Source organism: Oratosquilla oratoria, chromosome 18 (genome assembly GCF_046742065.1).
Source record: "Oratosquilla oratoria isolate Oo_2021 chromosome 18, ASM4674206v1, whole genome shotgun sequence".
Lineage (NCBI taxonomy): Eukaryota > Metazoa > Arthropoda > Malacostraca > Stomatopoda > Squillidae > Oratosquilla > Oratosquilla oratoria.
In genome coordinates this window covers 49004196-49015919 of record NC_134794.1, presented here as the reverse complement: position 1 = coordinate 49015919, position 11724 = coordinate 49004196, and positions in this window count along the sequence as shown.

Sequence of the window (11724 nt, the reverse complement as noted above, 5' to 3'; positions counted from 1 at the left end):
TTTAATTTTTCTTTCCATTTTTGTTCTTATCTTTATTGATTTTATCTTACTTTACTCATTCATTCATTTAGCTATTTATCTATCCATATTATGTGTTTTTCTTTCACATTTTTATTTATTTTTTTCTAATTTTCTTCATCAACTCATTAATGCATTTTCTTTCCCTTTCTTCCTCATATCTTCCTTTTCCTCATTTGCTTCCTCTTCTCCCTCCTCCCTCCTCCTTCTTTTCTTTTGGTTTTTCCTCCCTTCCCTCCCTCCTCCCCTCCCTCTCTCCTTCACTCACTCTTCCTTTTTGGTTCCTACAGTATTCTCTAGATTTCCTTTTATATTAATTTGTCTCATTACTTCTCCTCTTTTTCTTCTTCTTCTTCTTCGTTCTTCTTCCCGTGGTTGTTCTCTTTTTCTCCTCCTCCTCCTCCTCTTCCTCCTCCTCCTCCTCCTCCTCCTCCTCCTTCTCCCTCTTTCTCTTTTAACTGTTTGTTCACCTCCTTATCCTTCTCACACCTCCTCCTCCTCCTCCTCCTCCTCATTCACTTTCTATTCCTCCTCCTCCCTCTTCCCCTTCTCCTACTCCCCTTATTCTTCCCTTTCTTCCTCTTCTTCATCTCCTCCTTTTCCCCCTCTTCCTCCTCCACCTCATTCTATTCCACCTCTTTCCTCCTCCTCCTAATTCTTCTTCTCTACTTCTCATTTTCCTCTTCCTCCATCTCCTTCCCCTCCTCTTCCATCTTCCCTCTCCTTATCCTCTTTCTTCTTCTCTAGTTCTATTCTCGTTCCCTCTTCCCCTCCTCCTCCTCCTCCACCTCTTCCTCCTCCTCCTCCTCCTCCTCCTCCTCCTCTTCCTCCTCCTCCTCCACCTCTTCCTCCTCCTCCTTTCCATTACTTCGTCCCCTCTGTCCCCTCCATTCGCTGCTTCCACCTACTCCCTCTCCACTCCATCCACCGTCTCCCTCTCCCTCCACCACCTCCTCCATTTATTTCTCCAACACGCCCTCATCCTTCACCATCAATATCCTCTTCGTCAGTATCTTGTTTCGCCAACACCATCTCCTTCACTACCACCAACTCCTCCTCCTCCTCCTCCTCTTCCTCCTTACTGCATTCTCCTTCACTGTCTTCTCCTTCACCATCACCACCAAAAGCCCCTCCTCCTCCTCCTCCTCCTCCTCCTCCTCCTCTTCCTCCTTACCCTAATCTTCTTTTTTTTTCTCTTCATAACTTCTTCCTCTTACTCCTCACCCTACTCCTCCTCTTCCCTCTTAATATCCCCTCCTCTTCATAATCTTTTCTTCCTCCTCCGTCTCCTTCTTAATATTCCTCTCTCCTCCTCCTCCGCATCATCATAATTTCTTCTTCCTACTCCTCCTCCATCTCCTTCTTAATATTCCTCCCTCCTCTCCTACTCATAATGTCTTCTTCCTGTTCCTCCTCCTCCTCCTCCTTTTGCTCCTCCTCCTTCTCTTCCTCCTACTCTTCATAATTTCTTCTTCCTACTCCTCCTCCTCTTCATAATTTCTTCTTCCTACTCCTCCTCCCCCTTCCCTTCCTCCTCCTCTTCATAATTTCTTCTTCTTACTCCTCCTCCTTCCTTTCCTTTCCTCCTCCTCTTCCTCTTCCTCTTCCTCCTAACCACCACCACCACCCCCACTGTTTGTTGATGCCTTTCTCCGTGTCACCGGCTTGTACTCGCCATAACTTCGCCCATGCTCTACCCACCTCCCTTTCCCCTCCCCCTCCCCTCTTATCCACCCCCTCCCCTCTTATCCACCCCCCTCCCCTCTTATCCACCCCCCTCTCCTCCTCTCCATCCCCCTCTCCCTCCCATCCCTTCCATCTTCCTTCCCTCCTCCTCCCCCAACTTCCTCCACCTCCTCCTCCTCCCTTCTTATCCATCCCTTTTCCCCCTCTTTATCCCCCTCCCCCTTCCCTCATCCCCCTCCTCCTTCCCTTCACTTCCCTCGTCCTGCCCTTCCCTCCTCTCCTCCCCTTCCCTCTTCTCCATCCCCCTTCCCTCCTCCCACTCCCCCTTCACTCCTCTCCAACTTCATTCCCTCTTCCCCCTTCCACCTTCCCATTCTCCCTCTTCCTTCCTCTCTCTCTCTCTCTCTCTCTCTCTCTCTCTCTCTCTCTCTCTCTCTCTCTCTCTCTCTCTCTCTCTCTCTTCGTTCTTCCTTCCTTCTTTCCTTCCCCACATGTCCCCAATCTTTTACTAAAAATTAAAAATATTATTTATATTCTGGCTGCCGTCAGGTGATTTTATTATGTGGAAAAGGTTATCTTGTGAGTTAATCAACTGTCCATCTCGATTCCTATGCAACAGCGACATCCATTCAGCTGAATATATATACATATACACACACACACACACACACACACACACACACACACACACACACACACACACACGCATTGGTCGTACACATAGATAAGCACGGACACCTCCAAGACTGGCAAAACACGGATATTATCAATAAAGGACTCGATAAGAAAACAAGAAAAACAGTAGAAGCAGCGCACATCTGTACAGAAGACACCGACAATCATAGGGAAGGATTTGTCAACCTGGCTAGAACAAACGGAAAATTATAATAGCGGAAACAAAACCAATAATGAAATCGACAAGCACGAGTCGCAGCACAGGCCGTCCTATGCAACCAACAAGACACAATCCCACAAGAGGACATAACCCCACGATGAGCAATAATCCCCCATGACAACCTGCTAGACAGAATCCCCGGCGCTCTTGTATATAAGGCCAGATTAAGGAGAGATGCATGTTCGTTTGTCATTATTTCTGAGGAAGGCGGCATACAGCCGAAATGTAAGGGAATAAAGTACCCTCGCCGTCATTCTGAGTTTTCCTACGCCAAATTTACTTAAATTTATCAACTCTGATATATATAATATATATATATATATATATATATATATATATATATATATATTATTATGTGTGTGTGTGTGTGTGTGTATATGTGTGTGTGTGTGTGTGTGTGTGTGTGTGTGTGTGTGTGTGTGTGTGTGCGTGTGCGTGTATGCGTGCGTGTATGTGTGCGCATGTGTGTGTGCGTGTGTGCGTGTGTGTGTGTGTTTACTGTATATATACACACACACATATATATACATATATGTACTGTATACATATATATACATACATATATATGCATATATATATATATATGTATATATGCAGACATAATTTAAAATTGGATTAATTTATTATAACAAAAATTGTAAACCAAATGTCCGGACACTTGAGCCAATATGGCACTGGGAGAGATCCACCTTAACCTTACTATATATACTTGTCTCTTTTATGTATCTATACCTTGAAAATGTCTGTATACTAGTATCACGCGTTCAAGTGATTTCTTCTGCATATATGTATATATATATACATATATATATATATGTATGTATAGTATATTTATGGCACAGATTCATATGAATACAAACTAAGTTGAACATAGCATTCTCACCTTTATTAATCTTCTTTCTGATATTTTCATTTTTTCCGACAGTAGATCTTACTTCGGTAGGATGAGCAAAGACAAGTCGTCGACACTCTTCCATTTGTATGAACGTTTCGACTACAGGGATTAATCTTCAAAACAGTATAAATAAATCACAGCCTTTCACTGTTACATAATACGCAATTGACAACTGTACACGGGAAACATAGGTTTGAATATTGGTAGCCGAGTTCCCTGGCTCCCAATACTTAAAGTTATGTTTCCTGTGTATAAGTGTCAATTATACACAGGGAATAAAACAGGTGAAGACTGCCACTTCATCCAGGGAATTGTCTAAGCCTTAGTAACAGTCTTAACAAAGTCGCCCGGCGGATGCCAGAATAAAACCCGTGAATGATTCTAAGGCTAAACTGAGACGCAGGTGACACAGACGACGCAGCACAGAGTAAAGTCAGGCATCCTGTTGCTGAACTGAAGTACACTTTGAACTTCTCTCCCACTTGAAATGCCTCTAGCCCAGTGACTCTTAACCAGGGGTACTTGCAACCCCCAAGGGGTACGAAACCTTAAACCTGGGGATACGAGACATGATAGCCCCAGTGCAATGGTACTGTATATTTACAATGAGAAAGCAAATAAGGTTTGTATCACTCATCCTTTTCATGTATTTGCATTGTATTTGTACTGGAAAGGGGTACGAGGAAATTTTCTGAGATATCAAGGTGCACGGGCACTGAAAAAACTTATGAACCACTGCTCTAGATGTACTACTTGAACATCTCAAGTGAGAAAGAAGTTCAAACTGTTCTTCAATTCAGCAAAAGGAATTCTGCCTTTGTTCTGTGCTGCGTCGACTGTGTCGCCTGTGTCCCCCTTTTCGCTTAGACGAACAGATCTCAGAGGCTAGACATCTGTTAATCGATTTTATTCATCTGAGGGCGGGACCCCCCGAGTGTAAGGGGTCAAGAAGGGCGTAGTACGTCGCCGCGTGTCATCCCGTGTCACGTGTCATGACTCAGCTCGTTTATTTGTGTCATAAAGCATTCGGACCTTTTATTTGTTTACCAATCGTCAATGCCCTGGGCTCCCTTCTTCCACGTGACGTAAGCGATTAGGTTTGTTTGTTCAACTTGCACAACGGTAATAAAGCTCAGTGTCAGGTGGCACGGAGTGGCACGGAGTGGCACGTGAGGCTTGGACCCTGCCTCATAAGTCCAAGTTCGATCCCCGGTGACTGCCGATGATTTCGCCGTCATGCGCCATGTTCGAACAGTACCGCTAACAGAATGGCGGTATTCTGTAAATTCCAATAAGTATCAGAGGTAATTAACCCAATTTAACCTAATTTCACTTAGTTTAACCTAACCTAACCTGACCTGTATGGCGGAATTTTGTAAATTCCAGCCAGTATCTGGAGATGATTATCCTTTCTTAACCTAATTTAACCTAACTTCACTTATCTTGGCTTAACTTAACCTAAGTAACCTAACCTAACCTGACCTGACCTATATGGCGGAATTCTGTAAATTCCAGCCAATATCTGGATATAATTATCATTTCTTAACCTAATCTAACCTAACTTCGCTTTGCTTAACCTAACCTAGCTTAACCTAACCTAGCTTAACCTAACCTAACCTAACCTAACCTAACTTAACCTAACCTAACTTAACTTAACCTAACCTAATCTAACCTAACCTGACAAAAAAAAGAAAAAACAGAAAACTCAGAAAATGACAATGAAATAAATGACTTTGTCGTCTCGCATCACCATCACTTATTCGGGTACGTAGGGCATAGGTGGCATTTTTTTAATCCACAGCTAAGCGCTTTCTATTGTAATCTCTTTAACTCCGCACTGTTACACCCTCTACCATCACCTTTACCCTATGTACTTGCATAAACCTCTAGACAACGTTATTAGTCCATGACGGATGTGTATAGCTTCGACATGGAATCATGGAATTTTATATATATATATATATATATAATATATATATATATATATATATATTATATATATATATATATACATTGTAGAAAAAACCACTGTGAAATAAGAAACTTAGTCCGAACGTGTTCGTATATTTAAGACATTATCAAGGAATTCCTTGATAATGTCTTAAATAGATGAAAACGTTCGGACTGCGTTTCTTATTTCCCAGTGGTTTTTTCTCCAAATTATTTTTCACGTGTGCCATGTGAATTACTGTAATATATGTATATATATATATATATATATATATATATATATATTTGTGTGTGTGTGTGTGTGTGTGTGTGTGTGTGTGTGTGTGTGTGTGTGTGTGTGTGTGTGTGTGTGTGTGTGTGTGTGTGTGTGTGTGTGTGTAATAAAACCACTTGGAAAATAAAATGAAAGGTGACCGAACGTTTTCGTCTATTCAAGACATTTTCAAGTGGTTTTATTACACATTTTGTGGATCACGTGTGTTTGTGATTTATTCGCATATATATATATATATATAAATATATATATATATATATATATATATATATATATATATATATATATATATATATATATTCCAATAGACGGTTCTTAGCACTGTTGTACCAACAATACCCTGCTCCTTAAGGAGTTATCAAATTAGGCTTCCAGGGGTTTCATCAACGATGACAGTTGAAAGTTCATTTAAGTAAAAACGACTTCGGTTACAATATTTTGTTTTTCAAACCTCCAAATATCAAATTATTTTTCCGTCAGCAAAACTGAATGATGAACTGAGAGATCGTAAACTAGTACGAATGATAGAGATATTAGTGAAATGTTTGCGGAGAAGTCTAGGTTTCTGTAAGCGAAGTTATATTGTAGTTATTCAAATGGAGGTTGGAGGTAGGATGTGGGAGGAAAAATAGCCCAGTGTGGTACCCCTCTGAGGTTTGTGATGCCACTGTTCCTTCTTGAGAAGCGGTGGCGTCACGTCTTAGAATTCAATGAATAATCAATCAGAGAAAATAACCGTGAAGAGTTATTGCACTTATTTACCATTCAACCAATAACCATGACAGGATGGTTGTTGCATTTGCATTTGCCATTTATTTATTACCGATAACCGAAAATAACGTTCAATAACTGTTGTACCTAATCTCTCAATGACCTATACGTGAATCGTCGCATTTCTTATCTATCATTCAACGAATACCTATTTATCAAAAAACAACTTTGGATAACCGTTGTACATGCAATAATGATGATAATAAATCTGAAACAAAACGGGTTGTAAACAACCACCTGTTACAGTCACCATCTGTGGAGTTTGTCGCTTCCTTTGACAAAGAACATTACCGTGTTTTTCTTGGCAGCTGGTACCAAGAGCCCAACTGCATTTTGACAAGTTTCCTTACATCTAAAGAACCTCACTTTGACGTGTCGCCAAATGGTTCACCTTGGCCCTGTGTGCAGGGACAGCCGAGTCAAGTACCAGTCAATTATAGTTGGAGGATGGAACAAGAGAATTTGTTGTCACAAAGCAAGGACGAGTTCAAACACTTCACACCATGTAAATGTATATTTTTTTTAATAAAACAAAAGGAAGAATAAACTAAAATGAAACGAAATTAGAATTAAACAAATTATGGACAACTTGGGGAATACCTTTACCCTCAGCGGCAAGTAGATTTCCACCCAATCTTTGATGAAAATTCTAAATATTTTTTAGTAAAATTAGAAGAAAAAATAACACAATTTTAACAAAATGGGCAGCGCGGTAGCCCAGTGGGTACTGTGTCGAATTCACGAACAGGTGGTCGTGAGTTCGATTCTCGGGACCCGCTGCGTGCTTCTACTCACGTTGGTTCCCGACAGTCATGGCCAGGCGGGGAGGCAACTCTAACCTCGGCAAAAAAATAAAAAATAAAATAAGATAAGATAAGATAAGATAAGATAAGATAAGATAAGATGAAATGAAATGAAATGAAAATAAAATAAAAAACGTTTGCCCTACCAAGGGTTTCTCACTTCCCACTGCCTGGGAGTGGGATGGTAAGTTATTTTAATAAAATCATCTGACGCAAGGCAGAATGAATTGATAAAACAAACCATATGACTTAGCCACTACCAACACCTTATGTCATTGTTCTGGCTCCCACCAGGCAATTCCATTCAGCTGAGGTCAGAAAAAATTTGCCAACAACAGCCAATCCAACCCCTTCCGTCCCGAGGGGTACTTTACCTTCTATTTTTTAATGCGCCAGACGATTTTATTCACTTTAATGACACTCCTTTAGTAGCAAAGAGAGTTAAGTTCATCTTGATCTCCTTCATCCACACTTGTCGCTTTATTCTGGCTAAAGACAGACGATTTAATTCAGTTGTATGGTACCTCTTGGACTACTTAAGGGATTTAGATCCTTTTTAATAAGGCTGAATCCCTCTTAAAGGGGTTGGACCCCTTTTAAGGTATCTGGATTCCTTTTTAAAGGATTCGGATCTTTTAAGAGAAATCCAACCTCATTAAAAGGGACCAAACCCCATTATAAAGGACTCAACCACATTAAAAATTATCCAATCCCATTCCTTTGAATCAAATCCCCTTTAGTCGACTTGTATGTTTATTATGTCTGTCGACAGACGATTTTATTCATCTCCTGAGCCAAAGAATAAATTTGTTTGCTTTCTGTTCAATCGCTTGGGACCCCCGAGGTGCCAAAGAGTGTGACACTGAGAAGAAATACAGTAGGCACTGAGGTATTACTATGGCACCAATGTATAAACCGAGTTGATAAATGTATATACTAATAGTTCCTATATATATATATTTTTTTTGTGGCATATATTTTGACACACTGTGTTAATAACTCTTAATATAACATATAAAAATACAGATACATATATATATATATATATATATATATATATATATATATATACATATGTAATTACACATATACATACACACAAATATTTTTATATATGCATACTGTATATGTACCGTGTGTGTTAACTCACACACACACACACATACACACACACACATACTCACACAGACCCACTAGAAAAAAATCACTATTAATGACTTATTCTCAAATTGCCCACATTAAAAATCAAATTGCTTTCTCCGCCCGGTGGAGTGTATACCCCGCGTTGGGAACCCCCGGTATATACCAATGTACAAGTATATACCAATGTCCTGGTAGGGCCAACCCTACCAGTTGCGGCAATTTTTTTTTTTTTTTTTTTTTTGTTTTTTTTTTTTTTTTTTTTTTTTTTTTTTTTTTTTTTTTTTTTTTTTTTTTTTTTTTTTTTGCCGATGTCAGTGTTGCCTCCCCGCTTGGCCAGGGCTGTCGGGAACCACCACAAGAAGCACGCAACAGGTCCCGGGAATCGAACTCACGATCACCTGCTCATGAGTTCGTGTGTACTATATATACCTATAACCTTTTTTCCCCCTTACAAGAGGGTAGCCGTGTCAGGGTATGCATTCAAACCAAAGACCCATACACCCACCCCTCCCATCTCAACTACTTTAGCGATGAAAGTTTGCCCTAACCTGACCTGACCTAATCTCACCTGACCTGATCTTAACCTAACTACTCCCCCATCCTCCGCCACATTGTACTAGGAAAACTAGATTAGTCTTAACATATTAATTAATTCGTATACCAGGATTGTTGATAAAAGCTAAATTACCTCGCCTATCAGTTATGAAGCCTTCCCGAGTTACAAGAAGCTGAATCGAAAAAAAAAAAAAAGAGAGAGAGAGAGACCAAAATCAAAATATACTTAAAAAAATCCGTCAATTACCTTTGTTGTCTTCTTCCTGGTCCTGTAGCAACTGAAGAATCACTGAAATAAAGAATATTTGTGTATTTTCACCAGAAACCTTCTCAACAGAAGACAATGAAATAAAAAATGGGGTTTGAGTAAGGTCACATATCATTCTGTAACCATTATGATTCATCTTACTTTTTTCATTTATTCTCGTTCATTCTGTCAGTGTGTGTGTGTGTGTGTGTGTGTGTGTGTGTGTGTGTGTGTGTGTGTGTGTGTGTGTGTGTGTGTGTGTGTGTGTGTGTGTGTGTGTGTGTGTGTGTTTATGTGCGTGTGTGTGTGTGTGTGTGGTGTGTGTGTGTGTGTGTGTGTGTGTGTGTGTGTGTGTGTGTGTGTGTGTGTGTGTGTGTGTGTTTATGTGCGTGTGTTTGTGTGTGTGTGTGTGTGTGTGTGTGTGTGTGTGTGTGTGTGTGTGTGTGTGTGTGTGTGTGTGTGTGTGTGTGTGTACGTGGGCGTGTGTGTGTGTGTGTGTGTACGTGGGCGTGTGTGTGTGTGTGTGTGTGTGTGTGTGTGTGTGTGTGTGTGTGTGTGTGTGTGTGTGTGTGTGTGTGTGTGTGTGTGTGTGTGTGTGTGTGTGTGTGTGTGTGTGTGTACGTGCGTGTGTGTGTGTGTGTGTGTACGTGCGTGTGTGTGTGTACGTGTGTGTATGTGCGTGTGCGTGCGTGCGTGTGTGCTTGTGTGTGTGCGTGTTTGTGTGTGTGTGTGTGTGTGTGTGTGTGTGTGTGTGTGTGTGTGTGTGTGTGTGTGTGTGTGTGTGCAAACAACATTTTTTAATTAGCTCTATCCGAGCTGAATTCGAATCTTGCTTTTATCTACATTCCACTTTTCCCTCCTCCTCCTCCTCCACTGTTTCTCCGTCGCTTCCTTTTCTCATTCCCATGAAAACTCTTCCTCCTCTTCTGCCTGCTCATACACATTCTCTTCCTCTTCCCTCTTAATCTCCTCCTCTTCCTTCTTAATCTCCTCCTCCTCCTCCTCCTCCTCCTCCTTCTCCTCCTCCTCCTCCTGCTCCTCCTCCTCTCCCTCCCCTTCCTGGACAAGTTGCCGCTTTTCCGAAGTATCAGAACTACAGATCGCTGAAGTCTCCCCCTGTGGAAGTCACGTTCTTTGCCACCTTCCTCCTCATAACACGGCGTCCCACAAGGGAACTCTCTTCTTCACATTCAGCAATAACCAGCGCTTCTATCCCTAGGAGGGCGATATCGCCCCCAAAGAGGTGACGTCACAGCGGTGGTAAAGGAAATATCTAGGGAGGGCAGAAGCAGGAGAGAGACGAGAAATTCAAATTAGGGGGTCAAGTGGGGGGGGGGGACTGGGAAGGTAGGGGAGATACTGTAGGGATCTCGCTCTTAAAAACCTTACTTCAACCGGTAGCCCGTCCCCGTCAAGTATACTTAGCTGATGGGGTATCGCCCCCTTAGCTGAATGAGGTGAATGAAATCATTCTAGTGTGAAACAAAACAGTAATTATGAGTTGCAATGTTGAAATATACCGATACACACACGGGCGCACGCGCACACACACACATACACACACATATGTATATATATATATATATATATATATATATATATATATATATATATATATATATATATATATATATATATATGTGAATATATATGTGTGTGTGTGTGTGTGTGTGTGTGTGTGTGTGTGTGTGTGTGTGTGTGTGTGTGTGTGTGTGTGTGTGTGTGTGTGTGTGTGTGTGTGTGTGTGCCATCCATCGATGTTGAAGGGGGTCTTGAAAGTGCGCTAAGGGAAGGGAAGAGTGGGGGAGGGGGGGGGGGTAACTGCCGCATTCATGAGCCTGACAAGTTGCCAAGACTTCCGACAGCGTTTGACTGAGATGTTTACAACAATGTCCCCGACAACAAGGGCTCCTCTTGGTACGACCAAGCTGACATTCACCCCGTCTTCTGATACCATTCTCTCTCTCTCTCTCTCTCTCTCTCTCTCTCTCTCTCTCTCTCTCTCTCTCTCTCTCTCTCTCTCTCTCTCTCTCTCTCTCTCTCTCTCTCTCTCTCTCTTTTTTTTTTTGAGAGAGAGAGAGATTTTTTTTTGAGAGAGAGAGAAAAGAATGCAAATGAAAATAACAGCTTAGCTTTTTATTATCATTATTATTCTTAATTATTATTATTATCATTATTATTATTATTATTATTATTATTATTATTATTATTATTATTATTATTATTATTATTATTATTATTATTATTATTATTATTATTATTATTATTATTATTATTATTATTATTATTATTATTATTATTATTATTATTATTATTAATTATTATTATTATAATAGTTTTCATCCTAGCCTTGCGTGAAGAAACACGAACAGAAAAAAGGGTCAAGCGTTATGTGTGACGTGTCTTTTAAGTCTTTGTTCTGGCTAAGATGAGATTTTATTTTTCTAATTGGCTGAGAGAGAGGCGGGCACTCACGCCTTTTTATTG